Below are 23,676 nucleotides of genomic sequence, written 5' to 3' on the forward strand. Positions count from 1 at the left end.
AGTCACAAAAACATGAAGATGACACATTGGGATTTTGTTACTCATTTTGGTGGCTTTATACAAGAAATAATCCACATATGTGTCGCCACATTGATATCTAAAAAAAAGAAAAACACTGAAGTTTAAAGTTGTTCAAAGAGGCATAAGTCGTGACATTTTCTTTAGTATATTGCTTGAATTTCTTTGATTTTAACCATGGCATCTTTTTCTTAAAATTTGACTTAGATTTACACATTTGGCAGATACTTTTAACTAAAGTGACTTACAGTACATTCAAGGAACAAATTGTATTACTTTGTCACCGGGAATCAAACCCATGATCTTGAAGTTGCTAGCGCCATGCTCTACCAGTTGAACTACAGGAACGTTTAAATTTGCATTTGGCACTTGGCAAGTGTTAATTTTGGACTGTCTACATACAATAGTTACCAGGAAGTTATAATGCTTAGACTTATAAGGAGACATCAAAAGAATATGTAAATAACTCCATGCAAATAATACACAGTCCTCAACCCCTGGTTGTTGGGTAAAGGAGTGCTACACAAAGACTGTTCGCCATTCATGGCTCTGAGAGACTATTAATAGCCCACCTCAGTGCCTTTTTCCGTGCTTTCAGCAGCATGGTTACAAGCTCTTTGCTGCACTTTCTCAATGCACTGTTAAGATTTGTGAGGCAATCGATACCCCAACAAGAACCATCTATGTTTTAATTGGCCAAATTTAGAGAATTTATGTCCAGGAGCTCTGAAGAACAGTGAAGCTCCCATAGCCTCCTAGACCGTTAACCCTGCATGACGCAAATTAATAACTCTGAAGACTCCAAAGGCCCCTAAGCTCCATCCACACACCCACAGAGAACAGCACTGTCATCCGTCTACCAGTTTCAAGGTACTTAGCCACTCTAACAACCCAAACAACAACGTGTCAAAGCTGCAAAGTACTGTGATATGTACCTGACTCCCATTTACATGTCGCATTTAGTGGCAGCCACAAATAATTTAAATGTAATACCAGTGTCAGATTCTAGCTGTGGAAATAATAATGAGATGTTTGCTAATATTTGGCTACAGGTGTTAGTATCTTAGTTTGCATTTGCTGGGCAGATGCAAAGAAAACTGAGACCCACTATGTGGCTTTCGGTGTATTTAGGAAAGGGAGGCTGAGTCTATTAAAAATGTTTTCTAAATGAACATAGCAATTAAAGCGATACAGTTAACAATTGTTTTAATTTACCTACTAACGTGCAAAACTCAAATGCCTAAAATATAAAAATATGTATTTTCTATTTTCTTTCATGTGCGGTTGGCCAGGCAGGTTTTAAATACTATGAATGACAGAGGAGGCTGATGGCACAAAGGCTCCTCTCATTAGAAAACTAGCCAATCAAAATGGATATTCAAATGACACAACATCATCTGCTTCTGTCCAAAATGCATCTGAAAAAGGCAAAACGGAGGCTAAATGAAATTAGCATCCTCCTGCATTAAAGGGATAGTTCACCCAAAAATGTTAATTCTCTCATTGTTTACTCACCCTCATGTCATCCCAGCTGTGTATGACTTTCTCCAGCAGAACACATCTGAAGGAAAATAGACAAATATCTCAGCTCAGTAGGTCCTTAAAATGCAAGTGAATGGTGATCCGATTTTTGAAGCTCCAAAAATCACAGACAGTCAGCAAAAACGTCATTGATACATCTCCAGCAGTTAAATTAATGTCTTCTAAAGCGATACGATCACTTTTGGTGTGAAAAAAGATATTTAAGTACTTTAAATCATCACTTCGGTAAGCTTCACGAGAGGCTGGAGATCACGCGGTCTCTCGTGTGATGTATTCGCGTTGTCTTGATATGGACGTAATCTCACGTTCTCCACTCGGTTGAGACATCCAGGATAAGCACACAAATGTACCATTGTGAGTAAAGAAACAGATAAATACAGATCAAAACCAACCAAGATACTGTACAGCGTTGCTCCTCACTTGTAAACAGCGCTGCTCTTCCGGCTGTGACTCACCAGCGTTAAGTTCTCGCATGTTTCAATTGCCAATGCTATTACGTCACACACGTGTACCGCTGCTCACCGGAAGCATTATTTAGAGTTAAAAAAAGTGCTTAAATGTTTCTTTTTTTCACAATAAAGATGACATTAATTTAACAGCTGGAGGCGTATTGATGACGTTATTTTGACTGTCTGTGAGCTTCAAAAATCAGATCACCATTCACTTGCATTTTAAAGACCTACTGAGCTGAGATATATTTCTAATTTTCTTCAAATGTGTTCTGCTGAAGAAAGAAAGTCATACACACCTGGGATGTCATGAGGGTGAGTAAATAATGAGAGAATTTTCATTTTTGGGTGAACTATCCCTTTAAAAGCCCACTGATTCTTGAGATATGGGACAAAAACGTCCTACATTCAAAAGTCCTCTTTATTTTAAAAATAAAGAAATTCATACTAATAAAAATACTGAAAAATGTAATCTTGTATACTCAGGGCATTCATTACTTATATTTTTTAATAATTTCATTTGAATTTTTTAAAATGCATGCTGTATACTTGGAAGCACATGTAACTTAAGCTGTCCTCAGCAACAAGTCACAGTGTTAATCTGACAAACAAAGTGTTTAAAAATGCAACAAATTCATAAATATAAATATCAAATAAGAAGAAGAACACTAACGGACACAATAGGAGCTTGGCCCCTAAATATAAGGTAGGGATCTATAAGATATCAAACAATACATAAAGTAAACTTTCAATTATATTTTCCATAAAAATATATATATATATATATATATATATAAAAGTTGTGTCCTCACTTTGTGTCAACTTCGTCAGATTTTTTTAATAGTCCTGAGTAAATCAGATAATGTCATGGTCAGCTATAACTCTGAGGACTCCTTTCCTACTTCCTGCTCATGGTGGATGTAACAGCAGGACACGTGGTCTGGAAAGTTTTTATAAATTTTTTATATTTTAAACAAATAATGTTAAAGTCTCAGTGGTCACAGCTTCAACATGTCAACCTCATCATCCCATTGTTATAATTTCTGTTAAGAATTATGGAATAATTTTAGTTTAGGTAATAGAGGTGGTTTTAACTGAGGAAAAAAAAAATGGCTCCAGTGTACAACACATGGTTAAGATGGAAAAATATACAATTTTGTCAATTTTTGTGAAAAAGAAAAGTATTTTATCACTCAACTCCGTTACTGAACACCATTGTCAGATAATTAAAGACTTTAAGCTCTTGTTGGATGGATCAAATTAAAATAGCATGCTATTTAGTGTGTCTGATGGAGTTGAATCGAATAAATGTCAATTTTATGAAAAAAAAAAAAAGTTTTTATAAAAACCTGTTCCCTTACATGGTTTGTTAGCTGAGACCTTTGTCTACAAATATATCCATTTCTAATTAATTTATAGTGTTAAAAAATAAAAACTAAGATTTAAAACATGGTTCTTATCTTAAGAATCAGTGAGCCCATCATTTTCGAGGTAACCTTACTAGCAGTTTAACTTTCAGTATCGCATTAATGAGTCACCATGCCTGTTGTTACGTGGTTAATGCAAAAGGTGAAGAGAGACTTTCAAATTTAGCCAAAATATTGATGAACTAAAAATTATTAGATGATCTCAAAACAATTGGTAAGTTTAATCATTTAACTTTGAAGAGTTTAACTCTGAAGTCCAATTGTAGGCCCTTCAGGTAAGCCAGAAATTCTCTTTCTGTTAAAACTTGTCACAATTTTAAACACTCCACATTACACAATGTGTGTGGGCGTGCTTGAAGAAGCTGCACTTTTTACAGGCTTCATTAATCTTTTTTATCCTGCTCGCCCGGTTCATCTCTGGGTTGAATGACAGGTCTCATTATTCCTATGGACAGAAATCTCATTAGTCCTATTCACACACAAGACATCACAATATCTGTGGCTGTGCTATCTATTTTAATGCTTTAACCAAGACTATATTACACTATGGTTAGCACCAACTCACAGGAATACTTTTTTTCTGGTTATGTATCATGCCTTTACATACATTTTTGTAGTTTTATGATGCTTCTCAGAGCATACATGTGTGAGTGCAAAATGGGAAACTGATGAGATGAAAACTAATGACAATTCTGTCATTAAATTGCCCCCAGTTTCAAACCTAAATTTTTACCTTTAAGTATTTCCTGGAATGTGTTACTTTTGCCATTATTTAAAAACCCAACAGATATTTGCGTATATAATATGAAATAAAACCTATATGTCATGATGTTATGTGTTTTTGTTCATGTTTTGTGTTAATGTCTTTTATTTTGGAAGTTTAGTTAGTGTTTTAAAGTCATGTGTTCCATGTCATGGTATTACCTGTTTCCTTGCCAGGTCATGTGATTCCCTGTTTCATATCATGTGGTCCCCTGGTCATGTGATTTCATGTTTCCCTCCATGTTCATGTGTCTTGCTTTCATTGGTTTATTGTCTTGTTACCTTGTTATCATTTCTATCTTGTCATTGGTTATCATTGTCATGTTTCTCCCTTGTCCATGTATTTAAGCCTCATGTTTGCCATTGTCCATTGTAAGGTACTGTAAGTGTAACATTGTTGGATTGGTCAAGTCAAGGTCAAGTCAAGGTCAAGTCAAGGTCAAGGTCAAGTCAAGGTCAAGTCAAAGTCAAGTCAAAGTCAAGTCTTCACGTTTGGATTTACGGTTGTTGGATTTCACTTATGTAAATAAACTGCACCTGGGTTCTAACTTCATCATCGTCTTCGTCAGCCTGTCTTTGCCAGCATCGTTACACTATATAGGTATCAGTCAAGATTTATAAATAATATAAATACTGTATATTGATATCCGTCAATATATATATATATATATACACAAACATACATATATATACACACACACACACACTACCGGTCAAAACTTTTGAAACACTTGACCGAAATGTTTCCCATGATCTTAAAAATCTTTTGATCTGAAGGCGTATGCTTAAATGTTTGAAATTAGTTTTGTAGACAAAAATATAATTGTGCCACCATATTAATTTATTTCATTATAAATCTAAAATTTAATTAAAAACAAAAAGTTTTTGAAATTGATGACTTGGACCAAATAGTAAAGAAAAGCAGCCAATAAGTGCCAAGCATATAAATGGGAACTCCTTCAATACTGTTTTAATATATATATATATATATTGTCATTATTATGGTTATTATTAATAGTCTGTTTTAATAAATTATTTAATAAGATCTTAGTCTTTCAGCTCTAACTCATCCTCTCTGTTAGCTGTATCCTTTTTGTGAGACACTTGCTAGATCAGAATTAGTTGTTAATTTATATTCTGCTCCTCATTTATTTACATAACTTTATAACACGAATATGATTGTAATATATATAATTGTGGTGCTTTTTCATTAACTGTACCACATGGGAGACTGGGGCTAGTTGATACTCTTTTTATGGCAGTGAATATAATTATAAAAAATTAAAATCATTATTATGTTGTTGAGCACATTTTAAACTGTACCTAAAAAAGGTCAGACATTTCTTGAGAGTATGCTAACATAACTTGATGGGAGCTTCCAAAGGCATCATCATAATTATTGCAAGTACAAAGTTATGTAGGGAAGAACATTTGCTATGCTTTTGGGTCCCTCACTTTAAGAAAATTAGGCTTTCCTCATCCCAGGTTACATAAAACTGGTGAGGCAAGGTAAGACAACGCCCTGCAGTAACAATGCAAGGTGAGGCATGTTTGCAACTTCAGACTTGCATGCCTCCAAGACTCATACCGATACCTGTGCTTATAGTGACTGCAACCGACTATAACAGCTGTCTCCCTTGGTCTACGTCATGATTATGTTCATGATCTACATGTCTGCTTTGATCACTTATAAAAAGGTGAAGTGGTATAGAAGGGGTAGTTGTCCTTCATGCTATCAAGATCACTGAGGTGTCCAGAATCTTTATGTGAGTATTGCTGGCAGTCATTCAAAAATATAAGTTATACCAAGGGTGTAGCCAGGAAATTACTTTTAGGTGGGCCTCAATAAAAATGGATGGGCCAAGTTTTCACCCCAAATTTCAATTTTTTTTAACCAAATTTTCCTTAACAACAGAGAAATGGCACATTCAGAAAGTTTTCACACTTTCAGAAATCAGAATTTATTTATTTATTTATTTTTTTCACTATTTTATAAATATATATTTGAAGTCAAAGAATAATCTCTAATGTTCTGGGTGGGCCTGGGTATAATGTGGGAGGTCCCAGGATCACCCTGTCCCACCCTTGGCTACGCCACTGAGTTATACCCAGCAAAGTTAACAAACAATTACAGCTATGGTCTCATTAAAAGTTCAGATGTTTGGTGATGTTAACATCAGGGCAGGGGTTGAAATGGATTTCTTTGGAGGACTTTAAACCCTAAAATCTGTTCGCAAGATAAAACATGACAATTACCCCAAACTGCGTAATTATTAAACACCCTTCAACAGCAACAAAAAGGCATAATCAAATAAATGATTCAACAAAAATGAAACTGACAAAGATAAATCTACAATTATCACTATAATCTGTGTTTTCTATATCTTTATGTGTTAGTCCTGTGGTATGACATTTTCTTTTAACCCAGCTTCAAAACCCAGCCTCATATACATCTTTTAATAAACCAAACAAAATTGATATGTATATTAGTGAAGCAGGGGTGTTTGGTTGCATTTTATTTTGTGATTTTAATGGAACAGATAGCGAACCACAGACGAGGTGGAGAGAGAGGGGTGCCACGCCCTGCACTACAAGAAAACAGCACAGCTCTTGGCGACTTTGTCACCTCTACCTAGGTCTGCCACTGACTGGAAACATAATGATGAGCACGAGTGCACGTGCTAAATGTAGACAAAAAGTGTGTACTACATCAAAATAAAGACTGAACTGGAGCCTGCTTAGATGGATTGAAGGTATGGGAGGTATCGAAACGTAGTTTCTGATCATTCTGGCCAAATTATCAACACCTGGATAAGATAATTCTTAAAATTTTCATTAGTCAGAACTTATCCGTATAAAGTTTCTAAAGGCACATTATATCTTTGCAAGATTAAAAATCCCATAGACGCATTTTGTTTGGAAAGTGTTGAAATGATCTATAGTGGAGAGGCATGTTTCTTCAATCTTTCTAAAGGAAGTGTATCTACAACACCTTCTTCCAGCCACTCTTAGTGAAATATGAGGTCATGTCTGAAAAACATGTGACCAGTCCATAGGGACAATGATTGGTTTAGTATGTTTTTCCGAGGTGAGGTTTTACATTCATTAAGGTATTGTACAATAGGGTAGGTAAGTTTGTAGATTCAGTGAGGTAATGTTGAGTAGTATAGATGAACTCTACTACTCTACCAAAGTAAACTCACTGAGATAGTGTTTGGTAGAGTAGGAGAGGGTGCAGATTCTGTGAAGTAGTGTTGGGTCTGGTAGGTGAGATTGTAGATTCAGTGAGGTAAAGTTGGGTAGGGTAGGTGCGTTTGTAGATTCAGTGAGGTAGTGTTGGGAAGGGTAGGTATGTTTGTAAATTCAGTGAAGTAGTGTTGGGTAGGGCTTGGTGAGGTTGTAGATTCAATTATGTAGTGTTGAATAGGGTAGGTGAGTTTGTAGATTTGGTGAGGTAGTGTTGGGAATGGTAGGTAACTGTAAATTCAGTGCGGTAGTGTTGGGAAGGGTAGGTAAGTTTGTAAATTCAGTGAGGTAGTGCTGGGTAGGGCTTGGTGAGGTTGTAGATTAAGTGAGGTATTGTTTGGTAGGGTAGGCGAGTTTTAAGATTCAGTGTGGTAGTGTTGGGTAGGATAGGTGAGGTGAAGTTGTGGATTCAGTGAGTTAATATTGGGTAGGGTAGGTGATATTGTAGATTCATTGAGGTAGTGTTGGGTAGGTTAGGTGGTTTGTAGATTCAGTCAGATAGTGTTGGGTAGGGTAGATAAGTTTGTAGATTGACTGAGGTCATGTTGGCTAGGACAGGTGAGGTTGTAGATTCAGCATGGTAGTGTTGGGTAGGTTATAAAAGTATGTAGTTTAAAGGGATAGTTCACCCAAAAATCAAAATTCTCTCATCATTTACTCATCTTCATGCCATCCCAGGTGTGTATGACTTTCTTTCTTCAGCAGAACACATTTGAAGAAAAATAGAAAAATATCTTGGCTCAGTAGGTCCTTAAAATGCAAGTGGATGGTGATCAGACTTTTAAAGCTCCAAAAAGAACAAACTGTCAGCATAAACGTCATCCATGTGACTCCAGCGGTTAAATTAATGTCTTCTAAAGCGACACGATCACTTTTGGTGTGAAAAAGATCAATATTTAAGTACTTTTTAACTATAAACCATAGATTCTGGTCAGCAGCAGTATACGCATTCACAAGTGCACTGAGTTCACGTGAATACGTGGTCCTTTTGGCACCAAAATTGATTGTGTCGCTTTAGAAGACATTAATTTATCCACTGGAGTCATATGGATAACATTTATGCTGACTGTCTGTTCTTCTTGGAGCTTCAAAAGTCTGATCACCATCCACTTGCATTTTAAGAATCTACTGAGCTGAAGAAAGAAAGTCATACATGCCTAGGATGGCATGAGTGTGAGTAATTGATGAAAGCATTTTCATTTTGGGGTGAACTAACCCTTTAAATTAGGTACTGTAGTGTTGGGTAGGGTAGGCAAGGTTGCAGATTCAGTGACATATTGTTGGGTGGCGTTGGAGAGGTTGTAGATTCAGTGAGGTAGTATTGGATAGGGTAGGAGAGGTTGTAGATTCAGTGAGGTAGTATTGGATAGATGAGGGTGGATATTCTGTGAGGTAGTGTTGGGTAGGGTAGGAGAGGTTGTAGATTCAGTGAGGTAGGGTAGGTAAGGTTGTAGATTCAGTGAGGTAGTGTTAGGTAGGGTAGGTATGGTTGTAGATTCAGTGAAGTAGTGTTGGGTAGGTGAGGTTGTAGATTCAGTGAGGTAGTTTTGGATAGGGTAGGTGAGGTTGTAGATTTGGAGAATTAGTGTTGGGTAGGGTAGGTGTGGTTGTAGATTCAATGATGGAGTGTTGGGTAGGAGAGGTGATAGATTCACTGAGGTAGTGTTGGAGTTAGGTAGGTGAGTTTTTTAGATTTAGTGAGGTAGTATTGGGTTGAGTAGAGTGTAGATTCAGTGAAGTAGCGTTGATAGGGTACGTGAGGTTCTGGATTCGGTGAGGTAGTGTTGCGTAGGGTAGGCGAGGTTGTAGATTCAGTGAGGTAGTGTTGGATAGGTGAGGTTGTTGATTCAGTGAGGTAGTGTTAGATAGGGTAGGTGAGGTTGTAGATTCAGATAAATAGTGTTATGTAGAAAAGGTGAGGTTATTGATTCACTGAGGTGGTGTTGGGTAGGTGAGGATGTAGATTCACTGAGGTAGTAAGGGGGATGGGTAGGTTGTAGATTCTGTGAGGTAGTGTTGGGTATGGTAGGTAAGTTTGTACATGGAGTGAGGTAGTGCTGGGTATGGTAGGTGAAGTTGTAGTTGAATTGAGGTAGTGTTTGGAAAGGTAGTTGAGGTTGTGTATTAGTAAGGTAGTGTTGCGTTGGGTAGGTGAGGTTGTAGATTCAATGAGGTTGACATGGTAGGGTTGGATAAGGGATACAGAGAATTATGAATGAGACCTCTGAAATTGTTGCATGATTTCACAGGTCTAATTCAAGTTACTGCTAGAACCTAAGACAAGCTTGATTATTGTATTATATACTATTGAAATACACATGCTTTACTAGTGAAAAGTTTAAATAAAAGGGCTAGTTAGGCGCTGTTAGAAGTAAAATTCAGATGGTTTTCATTTCACCCTGATTAGATGTCATTACCATTATTGTTCAGTACACCCAAAAGATTTCTGAAATTTCTTTCACAATAGAGTGGTTTTCTGCTTGAGTTTAGATACACTGAAAAGGATAACCAAGACCACTAAGATGAAAATCCAGCTACACCTACTTTTTTTTTTACAATCCATACTAAAGAAACTTTAACTTGTAAGTCCAACAAGAAAACTTTAGCTTCTTAAAAGTCAAGAGACAAATATCTGAAAATGTACAGTATGTGTCCTCTGTAATTTTTATTTCCTTTTCTCTTCCTCCCTTCACGATTCTTTCTCTTCCTTCCTTCCTCCCTCTCTTCTGCATGTAGAAAAAAAAAATGGTGTTGGGTAGCTGGCCTGTTGATAAGGCTGCTTGGTATCCAGTTGCCAGTTAAAGTTTAACAGGTGATTGCAAAAGGCCTAGCTGTGCTCTTGTGTCCTGCTCTTAACAACAGAGGTGTGTGTGGGTGTGGGTGGGTTTGGGTGGTTTACGAGGAAATTTTTTTAGGTTACAAACTGGTAATTACAAGGGTATTATGCTATAAATGTGGTTTATGAGGACATTTCTAGTGTTTCCATAATTCAAATCGCAAAAAAACATGTTTTATTGAAAATTTAAAAATGCAGAAAGTTTTTTGTGAGGGTTAGGTTTAGGGGTAGGGTTAGGGTGAGGGGATAGAATATATAGTTCGTACAGTATAAAAATCATTACGTCTATAGAGAGTCCTCATAAGGATAGCTGCACCAACATGTGTGTGTATAGACAGTAATCATGCATTCCACCCTTTAACCTCAGCACACTCAGCACACACAAAAATATAATCTATTAAATAATAATAAATCTGCTGATACACAATGAAGGAAACCAACAGGAACTAATACAATCATAATGTTATAGTCCTGGTGCCACTGGTTGAATTTAAAGGCATAGTTACCCTCATGTTATTCCAAACACCATTTTTCGAATGAGACATAGAAGAAAATCTCAGATATCGCAGATATCTGTCTTTTTCCCACACAGACTTGGTAAAATTTACTAACCTGGGCTTTCTCTGAGAAATCTAAATTTTTTCCACAATGGTTCTCTCTCTTTTTTTTTTTTTTTTTTTTTACATTTGCAGACTACCTTAATTAAAGCTAAATTTCTTGTTGTGATGATGAATGCACCTTAATTATGAAATTAGACCTTTTTGCCCACTTTCTGGGTAAAATAACTTTCAAGTACTGCTGGCATCACATCCAATGAAAAAACAAAAGTCAATAAGGAGAGTCCGATCCCGTAAACTGCTCAGAATAATCATCTTAATTAATTCCTTTAATTATATATTTAATATTATAATTATATAATATAAAAATGTATATGGGTTTCATGATGCAGAACTCATGACATTGTGTAATGCCCACATGCAAACAATAGACACTCCCATCTGAGTAATAACTACACAGATCCCAATCCCATCTGAATCAGGACAAGAAATGACAGATGTCCTATGTTACAAATTGTAACCAAAATGTCGGTTAGAAAAGCTTTTGTGTGCTATACTTACAAAAAATCATGTATGCATGTAGCTACAGAGATTGTCAGGGACTGTAAGATTTTACTGCTCAGGCCTGAGGAGCTGTGGTTATGTGCAGAGCTGATAGGCCAGTGTAAATTTCTAACTAGAAACTCCGTTGACACAGATCAGTACAATTGTCTTTATCTTTGCTGCAGTACTCTCAGTGCCTTCACTTATGCTGAGCCAAGACTGGAGCCTTGTTACACGGTCTGTTGCTAAATAATTAGCTTATATAATGCAAATTATGTGATATAATACCTGAGATGTTTATGTTCACAAGGGTTCTGAACACATGGAAAATACACACAAAAAAATATATAAAAAAAAAATACATGAAAGCTTAATTGATCTTTATTGGTGTACAGACCATAGGATCCATTAGAAAAGTAGGTGTGACACAATAAAAGAGTGATTCCACTATTGCAGTGCCATTTAGACCTTGCACTTTGAACTTTGAACCTAACTTGTTGTCCATTATCAACATTTAATCTAAGAAAACAGAATTGAATATTGGGTAAAAGGGTTGAACACAGAGTAAGACTTGGACTCTGTTCACTCAATTTAGAAACAGGTTTGAAAGTAACAGAGTTGAGTTTTTATAATTTAATTAGCAAACACACAAAATATGACTAGCTAGTGTCTATCCTAATGCCATGTGGACATTCTACCGATTCACATAAAATGCATTATTATTATTATTATTATTATTATTATTATTATTATTATAAAGATAATTGGACCAGGGGGCCCTCAAAGAAAATTGGCCCTGGGACCCTTGCTAGTCATAATCCACAATGTATTATTGCCCCTCATCATAATCATAATCCACCCCTGCCTCCATAAAACTCATTGTTTTTCTTAAGTGGTGGAATAGATTTGTTAAGATGACTGTTCAAAGTGGGCTCATCCCAAAGTGGGATTAATTTCTTTATAGAATACTTGAGATGTAATGAAATGTCAAATGTGATTGCAATTAACAGGAAATGGTGCACCCTTTTCTAAGGTGTTTATTTTGAATAAGAGTCATCTTGGTTTGTTGCTCAAAAAATATTTTTGTTTCTCCATCAACAAAACAACATTTCTCCATATATATATATATATATATATATATATATACTTTATAAACTTTACATCTATATCAGTTGAGTGACACATTCAAAGTCATAGTGTGAATATATAACCTAATATTTCTAAAAAGCAGGATTTTTTTTTTTAAATACAGCCATGTCATAATTATTCAACCCCTACTGCATGTAGCTGTTTCTTAAATATGTAAGGCTACACAAGTAATTGTTTTAAAACAAAATTAAGTCATCAATCTGCAATGGCACTTATTTAAGTTTTAAAAATTAAGTTTAGCGTTTTAAGCAAAAATGTATTTCTATACAAAAAATGCAATTAAAAATAAGCTGTCTCAAAATCTAATAGAGGAGATTATTTCATTACACAAGAAAGGTCATGGCTAAAAGTACATTTCCAAGGCACTTCAATTTCCAACAGACAAAGTTGGCAGCACCATTCATACATTTTTTTAAATACGGTACAACAGCAACCTTCTTGGGGTGTGGAAGGAAGCAAAACTTCACCAAGGGAAATGTTGACTTGAATATTCAAGAAGTAATTAGGAAAGACCTGTGGAGTCCTGGAAGAAGGTTTTATAGACGTATGACACTAAACTGAAAATGAGTATTAGACCCATGTGTCAGCAGTATGTCACCATCCCCACAGTCAGGCATGGAGGTGGGTCAGTCCTGTTATGGGGGTGTTTTGCATCTGCAGGAAACGGCTATGCTGAATATGTGACTGACACCATGGATTCTTTCAGGTATCAGGCCATTTTGCCATGAAAAATGTGATGCCTTCAGTGTGTAAACTGAAGCTCGGTGATCACTGGACTTTCCAGCAAGACAATAACACCAAGGATACATCCAAGTTGTCCAAAATCTGGTTCAGGGATAGATCGTGGAATGTCCTTAAATGTCCCTTTCAGTCCATCATTAAAATCCCATTGTGGGATTTCAAGGAAGCAGTGGCAACACAGAAACCAAAGAATGTCAATGAGCTGGAAGCTTTTGCTCATGAGAAATGTGTAAAAATTCTAATAGAGAGGTGTCCGAAGTCTGAGAACACTTACCTGAAACATTTATTTGCTGTTATTAAGGATAAAGGATGCTCCACAAATGACTGACTATGGGGGTTGAATATTTTTGACATGACATTTGTGAAGAGAATTAGTTATTTTTTATTTAAAAATGTGGGTAAACTGAACTCTTTGTTCTCAAAATCACTCAAATGTGTATTAAAATCTTACTTTGTTTACTGAGGTTTTAGTTGATGTGTTTTAATTCACATCACCAGAATACATTGCTGGTCAGGGGGGCTGAATAATTTTGATTGCAACTGTGTATATATATATATATATATATATATATATATATATATATATATACCTGAAGAAGAATATTTTCAGTTCAATTGAAATCTATTTGTAGTTATTAGAAAACAGAATGAACAGTAATAATGTTAAATTGAGTAAAATACTTTTTTGTAAAAAAATTTTTTTTAAATCTCAAAATTTTCCAACGACCCCCTAGCACCTCCTAGCAGCCCCTGGGGGTCCCAGGACCCCAGTTTGAAAAGGTCTGATTTAAGTTATTATTATTTTTAATTACTTGCGTGTTGTCATGAAGAACATTTATCTTAAATCTAAAGTTCGAGTTAAATTCACTTAAGATATACTGTATATTGGCAAACGTAAAGTCAGTAGGATGCAAAAGGCACTGCAATCATGGAATCACCCATAAAACGTATCAACTTTGCACATGAATATTTAATACATGACATTCCTTTCGTCCAATAGTCCTAACTGATTTGTGGGAATTCAGGCAAACAAGAAGTACTTTTGGATGGTCAGAAATTCTGATCTAGAGTCACACTGTTCACTTTTTTCCTGTGGTTATTGTACTGTTTGCGGGAGATGACTGTGTCTATTATTGTAGTATATACTGTATATTTTCCATGGCATGTAAAAACAAAACTGTGGTCGGTCGTTTTACATGAGGTTAAGACAGTTTCTTCCTGTTATTTACTCACACTCATGTAGTTCTAAACCTGAATGACTTTCTTTCTTCCATGGAAATTTTCTTTTTTTGGCAGTATCATAGTCTCAGTCTCCATTCACTTCCATTGCATCTTTTTTATACAATGAAAGTAAATGGTGACTGAGGCTAACATTGTGCTAAACATCTTTTTCAGAAGGAAAAAATTAAACAGGTTTGGAACGACATTAGGTTGAGTAAACAATGACGGAATTTTTGTTTGTGAATGAACTAACCCTTTAAAATCAAAGAACATATTCAGGAAAGCACAGCTGCGAGCTGTATTACATGTTTGTCCCTAACAGAGCATCCTCTCGCCCCATCCCAAATCAAATTTAGCCCCCGGTGCTTTGCTGTAATCTCTGTTTATGAGGCTATTTTCGTAATGCGTGCATGGCAGCCATCCGGCTTTCACTCAGAGCTGAAGAGAGCGATTCAGATTAAACCCAGGGGTCAGGACAGGGAACCACATGATAATACTCACAGGAAAAGAGGCAATAATACCAAAAGCTTTAACAGCAAAATACAACAAATGGTGTGCAGCTTTATATGGCAAGTACAAAGCCATTATGTCATAACCACAAACTAAAAACCTTTTATTTTACCTACATCATTCTACGCTCCCTGTCGACCAGGGTTGTGTGGTATTCAGAGTTGATTTGAGAATGAATTCTATTAAATTTGAATCAATTTAAATTTAGGTAGCAAACAGGATACAGAATTTAAATTGGAAATTCAATTCAACATCGTGTATGGTTTGGCAAAGATAGTTCAAATTTTAACTCACAAATTGAATGGGAACCAATATGGCATCATTTTTATATCACCAGAACTTGAATTTGAAAAAGCCTCCAAATTCATGATCTTGAAAAAGACTGGGTGTAATTTGATATTATTGAAAATGTTTGCTGTTAATTTTAAATATTTGAAAATATTTTGTGTGAATTCACCTAAAAAAAAATTCAGGTTGTGAAATTCAAGTTTTTATTATTCAAGTGGTGGATTTCAGGTTGTGAAATTCAGGTCTCAATATTCAGGTTGCTGAATATGGGTTGAAAAATTCAGGTGTCAAAATTCGAGGATGACATCTTGGAATGCAAGGAAAAGCAAACAAGTGTCGATGTAATCCATCATTATCTTGGACTCGCAAAGCGATGGAAACAGCTAAAAAAAAGTAATTTTAAATTCATTAATGAATATATACAGTATATTATACATATATACCTGTAAATATACATGTATATAGCCTACATTTTTAATAATGTGCAAAATGAATTTTCTTTGCTCCTTGGCCATTCACATTGAACGAATCTGCTGAAAAGGAAATTCAAATTATTCACGTGCATGCGTACATGCCCAGATAACACAGTCCCCAGTTGATCCATAACACTGGCCAATCTCAGCGGTACATCGCCATAAGTAAACATCTCTCATTCAGAAGTTTCAAATGTTTTTGTGTTATTTTGTGGTCTGATGAATTACAAAACGTCTGTGATAATCACATCTGTATGAATGTAAGAGCTGCTTTTAACTCATGAAGAACACACAAAAAGTGAAAGCAACCGAGGCAGTGTTTATGACTAATGTTTACAATGTAGTCTGGCGGTGTGAATAAAGTCTGTACTTCATAATCTTATGTGTAGTTTATTGACCAACATTAGTATATACACATAAAAAAAAATAATAAATATATATATATATATATATATATATATATATATATATATATATATATATATATATATATATATATATATACTGTAAATTGACATTATAGTGCTTTTTTATTATTATAATAATGTGTTACAATCATGACATACCATAGTCTGGTTGTTATGAACTTACATACATGAACTTACATATGAACATACCTGCTGTATTTGAAAACTGAAATGCATAGATAACTGAAATCTAAATAAAGAAGAAATATACAAGTGTTATATCTCTGTTCTCCCCCTTCATTGCTGCTTGACTTGGGTGAAATGAAGCCTTGTCACTTGAAAGATAAATCTTTAATGAAAGAAATAGAACATGTTCATTTTCAAGATTTATAAATAGAAACAACATTTTTGCTGGCTTTTGTTGCATCCCACAGCACAGCACACTGTCTGACAGTAAATGGAATTTTGGTCACAAAGGCAGCATGATCATACAGTGATGTACCTATGTAACAGGTCAATACGCTCATGCATTACCGTGAATTATTATTATTTAATTTTTTTTGGTATATGTACGAATTGAGTGTATAGGAAATTAATATAATAATACCTTATGAATAATAGCTACAGGAAATGACAAATAATACTTTATAGGCCTCTGTATTATTATTATTATTATTATTATTATTATTATTATGTTTTTGTGTGTGTGTGATTGTTAATACATAAAGAAAATGTGAGGAAGAAAAAGACTGACATTTAAGGTTAAATGACTCAAGTAATGATCACTTTTGATCTTTCACACTTGCTTTACATGCAGAACAAAAGAAACTATAATGGAATACTACTGTCTGATTTTAGTAAGGGGTACAATGCAAATGCACATTTTACAGAACACTTCTCGAATCCAGGGCGTGCTGAGTAACTCCAGCCAGGTCTCCTAAGCAACCAGATTGGCCCGGTTGCTAGGGAGGGTAGAGTCACACGGGGTAACCTCCTTGTGGTCGCAATAATGTGGTTTGCGCTTAGTGGGGTGAGTCATGAGTTGTGCGGGGATGCCGCAGAGAATAGCGTGGGCCTCCACAGGCTCTATGTCTCCACAATAACACGCTCAACTGAGGCAACTGAGATTCGTCCTCCACCACCCAGATTGAAGTCACTACGCCACCAAGTGAACGGAGTGCATTGGGAACTGGGCATTCCAAATTGGGGAGAAAAAGCAAGATGGCACGCTAACTCAAGCAAATCCAGACTGGTAATGTAAACAATTAGGAACAAAATGTGTGTTGTACATTCAAAGTTCACTATATTTTCAATAATCACTAGTACAAATGTGCAAGAGAAAGTGAAATATAATTATAATAAATATAATTAATATTATCAAACAGCCAAGACATGCAACACACACTTACAAAATGGGTAAAGGCAGCTGTTGTTTCAGTCAGCCATAGGTCTGTATTATTTCACTTATTTAAAGTAACAACTAGAGGTAGCTAAATACCCGATTCATATTACCTTGGGTGTAATAATTAAACACACTCTGCTGTTCTCTGAAGGCAGATAAATTAATTTATAAAATATATATATATATATATATATATATATATATATATATATATATATATACACATATGTCCTGTGTTTAGTAATATTTTTCCAGTCAGTTTTACCAGAGACGAACTGCTGAACATTCGACAGCTTATACCAGACAGTCTTTTCCCAGTTTTTGAATATTCAGACGTTTTGCTAGACATTTTAGTTGGAGGCGCGGCTTTGATGTTCAGGAGACACAGGCGAGGAAGATGAGCAAACTCCATCGGCGGGGCTTTCGAACAACGCTGCCGAGCATTCATCTTGCGAATCTCCGCTCTCTTCCTAAAAAACGGACGTACTACATCTCCTCACCCGCACAAACAAGGACTTTTCAACCTCTGCTGCCTTCTGCTTCACAGAAACCTGGCTGAGTGATGCCATTCCGGGCAGCGCGTTACATCTGTCGGGCTTTCAGCTGTGCAGAGCGGATCACATTGCGGAGATAACGGGGAAAACGAGAGCGGTGGAACATGCTTTTACATCAATGAAAGTTGGTGTACAGATGTAACAACATTAAAGAGGATGTGCTGTCCTAATTTGGAAGCACTCTTTATTAACTGTAAGCCTTTCTACTTGCCGCGGGAGTTTTCCTCGTTTATTCTGGTGAGTGTGTATATCGACCCAAATGCGTGTTTGAATGCGGCACTGCAACAGCTGGCTGATCAAATCACAGATATGGAACAACAATACCCAGACTCAGTTATTATTATTCTTGGGGATTTTAACAAAGCAAATCTCACACGTGAACTGCCCAAATACAAACAGCACATTACATGCCCCACCAGAGACAGGAACATACTGGATCATTGCTACACAACAATAAAGGATGTATATCGCTCTGTTCCTAGAGCAGCTTTGGGACTCTTTGATCACTGTCTGGTTCATCTTCTTCCAACCTACAGGCAGAAATTAAAATCAACCAAGCCAGTAGTAAGGACTGTAAAGAGATGGACCAATGAAGCAGAGCGGGAACTACAAGCCTGCTTCAATTGCATGGATTGGAGTGTTTTTGAGGCTACAGCCACAGACCTGGACAAGCTCACAGACACTGTTACATCATATATCAGTTTCTGTGAGGATATATGCATTCCTACTAGGACTTATTTAAAGTTCAACAGCGACAAACCGTGGTTTACAGCAGAGCTCAGGCAGCTTCGTCAAGCCAAAGAGGATGCTTACAGGGGTGGGGATAAAGTCTTGTACAATCAGGCCATGAACACACTGTACAAGGAAATCAGAGTGGCTAAAAGAAGATACTCTGAGAAGCTGAAAAACAAGTTTTCAGCTAACGACCCTGCATCAGTGTGGAGTGGCATGAAACAACTCACAAATTACAGGACTCCTACCCCCAACCCTGTGGTGGACCAACAACTGGCTGATGACCTGAATGTGTTCTACTGCAGATTTGAAAGGCCCAATCTCACACCCCACACCCACTCTGACCTTCACTTCACACAAACACCAACACCTCCTGCAACCACCCTCCTCCCCCCTCCTGCTACTCAACCTGCACTTAAGATCTGTGAAGATGATGTGAGCCACGTCTTTCGGAAACAAAAGATGAGGAAAGCTTCAGGCCCAGATGGCATCTCACCAGCGTGTCTTCGATCCTGTGCTAACCAGCTGGCCCCCACCTTCACACAGATCTTCAAAAGATCACTGGAGCAGTGTGAAGTCCCATGCTGCTTCAAATGCTCAGTCATTGTTCCTGTCCCAAAGAAACCAAAAATCACAGGACTTAATGTCTATAGACCTGTCGCCCTGACGTCTGTGGTCATGAAATCATTTGAGAGACTGGTGTTGGCCCACCTGAGGAACATCACTGGACCCTTTCTAGATCCCCTACAATTTGCTTATCGAGCAAACAGGTCAACATGGGACTGCATCATATCCTGCAACATCTGGACAGACCAGGGACATATGCAAGAATCCTTTTTGTGAACTTCAGATCGGCTTTCAACACCATCACCCCAGCTATACTCCAGAATAAATTACACCAACTCTCTGTTCCCACGTCTATCAGTCAGTGGATTACCAGCTTTCTGACGGACAGGCAGCAGCTTGTGAGACAGGGGAAACTCACTTCCAGCACCTGTACAATCAGCACTGGTGCCCCCAGGGATGTGTTCTCTCCCCACTACTCTTCTCCCTCTACATCAATGACTGCATTGCCAAGGACCCCTCTGCCAAGCTCCTGAAGTTTGCAGACGACACCACTGTCATCGGCCTCATCCGAGATGACGATGAGTCTGCATACAGAAGGGAGTTTGAACAGCTGGCTGTCTGGTGCAGTCAAAACAACCTTGAGCTGAACACACTCAAAACGGTGGAGATGATTGTGGACTTTAGAAGGAACACCCCAACACTGACCCCCCTTACCATTCTAAACAGCACTGTGGCAGTGGTGGAGTCATTCAGGTTCCTGGGCACTACCATCTCACAGGACCTAAAGTGGGAGACACACATTGATTCCATTGTAAAAAAGGCCCAGCAGAGGTTGTACTTCCTTCGCCAGCTGAGGAAGTTCAACCTGCCACAGGCACTGCTGATACAGTTCTACTCAGCGGTCATTGAGTCTGTCCTCTGCACTTCAATAACTGTCTGGTTTTGTTCAGCTACGAAATCAGACATCAGAAGACTACAAAGGACAAAATCGAACTGCTGAGAGGATTATTGGTTTCCCCCTGCACCCCCTTCAAGAACTATACACTTCCAGATTGAGGAAAAAGGCTGGAAAAATCACTCTGGACCTCACTCACCCTGCCCACTACCTTTTTGAACTGTTGCCTTCTGGCCGACGATTCAGAGCTCTGAGCACCAGAACCATCACACACAGGAACAGTTTTTTCCCTCAGGCTATCCATCTCATTAACAGGTAAATTGCCCCATTGAGCAATAACTATGTGCAATACACAGTTTAGTCTTTTTTTATATTTATCCAACACATCAAACCTCTTCTGCCATTTCATTACTCTGGGAAAAAACAAAACAAACAAACAAACAAAAAAAACATTTGCACAGTACATAACAGATTTGTATTTGCACTATACATAACAGATAACAGATTTGTATTAGATTGCACTACGTGTGTGTATGTGTGTATGTATGTATGTGTGTGTCTGTGTGTGTATGTACGTATGTGTATAACTATTTTATATTGTTTATTATTATCTATGTCTTGCTGCTGTTTTTGTATTGTTTTTGTTTTGTTGTACACTGGAAGCTCCTGTCACCAAGACAAATATATATATATGTACACACACACACACACACACACACACACACACACACACACACACACTGGCGGCCATAAGTTTGGAATAATGTACAGATTTTGCTCTTATAGAAATAAATTGGTACATTTATTTACCAAAGTGCATTCAACTGATCACAATGTATAGTCAGGACATTAATTACGCGAAAAATTACTATTACAACTTGAAAAAATAAAAATCTTCAGAACTTCTTAAACTACTTCAAAGAATTCTCATTAAAAAAAACTCCATGTGCAGCAATGACAGCTTTGCAGATCCTTGGCATTCTAGCTGTCAGTTTGCCCAGATACTCAGGTGACAATTCACCCCACGCTTCCTGTAGCACTTGCCATAGATGTGGCTGTCTTGTTGGGCACTTCTCACGCACCTTACAGTCTAGCTGATCCCACAAAAGCTGATCCATAACACTCTTTTCCAATTATCTGTTGTCCATATAACCTAGGCAAGTGATTTTCTGGAACCAAATTAGCAATTTAGCATGATTACTCAAGGATAAGGTGTTGGAGTGATGGCTGCTGGAAATGAGGCCTGTCTAGATTTGATCAAAAATTACATTTTAAAAATAGTGATGGTGCTGTTTTTTACATCAGTAATGTCCTGGCTATAATTTGTGATCAGTTGAATGCCACTTTGAATTTAAGAACCAATTTCCTTCCAAAACAGGAAAATCTGTACATTATTCCAAACTTTTGGCCGCCAGTGTATATATATACACAGTTGAAGTCAGAAGTTTACATGCACTTAGGTTGAAGTCATTAAAACTCATTTTTTAACCACTCCACAGATTTCATATTAGCAAACTATAGTTTTGGCAAGTCATTTAGGACATCGACTTTGTGCATGGCATGAGTAATTTTTCCAACAATTGTTTACAGTTTTCACTTTTAATTGACTTTATCACAATTCCAGTGGGTCAGAAGTTTACATACACTAAGTTAACTGTGCCTTTAAGCAGCTTGTAAAATTCCAGAAAATGACATCAAGCCTTTAGACAGTCAGCCAATTAGCTTCTGATAGAAGGTGTACTGAATTGGAGGTGTACCTGTGGGTGTATTTTAAGGCCTAACTTCAAACTCAGTGCCTCTTTGCTTGACATCATAGGAAAATCAAAAGAAGTCATCCAAGACCTCAGAAAACAAATTGTGGACCTCCACAAGTCTGGTTCATCCTTGGAAGCAATTTCCAAATGCCTAAAGGTACCACGTTCATCTGTACAAACAACAGTATGCAAGTATAAACACCATGGGATCACGCAGCCATCATACCGCTCAGGAAGGAGACGAATTCTGTCTCCTAGAGATGAACATAGTTTGGTGTGAAAAGTGCAAATCAATCCCAGAACAACAGCAAAGGACCTTGTGAAGATGCTGGAGGAAACAGGTAGACAAGTATCTATATCCACAGTAAAACGAGTCCTATTTCGGCATAACCTGAAAGGCTGCTCAGCAAGGAAGAAGCCACTGCTCCAAAACTGACATAAAACAGTATTCAGTTATTCGGCTGGGGCCATTTTAGTGCTCAATATATGCGCCGGGGAAGGTGTTCTTTTCCTATCCTATTCTTTCAGGGTGAAAAGACCCCATGGAGACCACATCCTGCCCGGAGGGGAGGTAACATGTAGCAAACACGTCATGTGGGCTTAGAGCCGCACATGGAAGAGGCGCGGTGGTAGGTCCTGCCTGAAAGGGGAGGAGCTCTACAAACATGGCGACCGGGACAGAGAGGGCTCTGCTGAAGGGAGACGCAGGTCTGCTGACAGGGAGACCGTACTGCGGAAAATACATCACAGGGGGTTACCGGAGTAACCGGCACCTGATCACCTACCTCAGTAAGGGCATATTAGCACACGTACTGGTTCCAGCTGTGAATTTCTCCGTTGAATTCGCAAGCCACAGGGCTAGGGAGGAAGGACATCCAGGGTTCACGGGTTTGTGAACTCGCATGGGAAAAGAAGCACACATCTTCGCCTATTTGGAGGGGAAAGATGCTATACGCAAGCAATACACCCGGCCAGCTGTCCGTATTCCCGAACTTACCTGTTCGTACCTGACAGAACATGGGACGAAACTGGCTCAACCTGGAGATTGTAAAATCTCGTGAAGGTATTGGGTGTCGCTCAGCCCGCTGCCCTGCAGATGTCTGCTAGAGAGGTGCCATGGGCCAGTGCCCACGAGGATGCCAGACTTCTTGTGGAGTGTGCTCATATTCTCGAATGGGTGGGCATGGCCTGGGCCTGGTATGCCATAGCGATGGCATCCACAATCCAGTGGGCAAGCCTCTGTTTGGAGACAGCGTTCCCTTTCCACTGTTCGCCAAAGCAGACAAAGAGCTGCTCAGAGCGTCTAAAGCTCTGCATGCAATCCAAGTAGATGCGCAAAGTACGCACCGGACACAGCAATGACAGGGCTGGGTCTGCTTCCTCTTGGGGCAGCGCTTGCAGGTTCACCACCTGATCCCTGAAGGGGGTTATGGGAACCTTGGGCACATAGCCCGGCTGGGGTCTCAGGATTATGTGAGAGTCACCCGGACCGAACTCCAGGCAGGTATCGCTGACAGAGAACGCTTGCAGGTCCCCGACCCTCTTGATGGAGGTGAGCGCAATCAAGAGGGCCGTCTTCAAGGAGAGGGCTTTCAAATCGACT

Source organism: Myxocyprinus asiaticus, chromosome 37 (genome assembly GCF_019703515.2).
Source record: "Myxocyprinus asiaticus isolate MX2 ecotype Aquarium Trade chromosome 37, UBuf_Myxa_2, whole genome shotgun sequence".
NCBI classification, from domain to species: Eukaryota; Metazoa; Chordata; class Actinopteri; order Cypriniformes; family Catostomidae; genus Myxocyprinus; species Myxocyprinus asiaticus.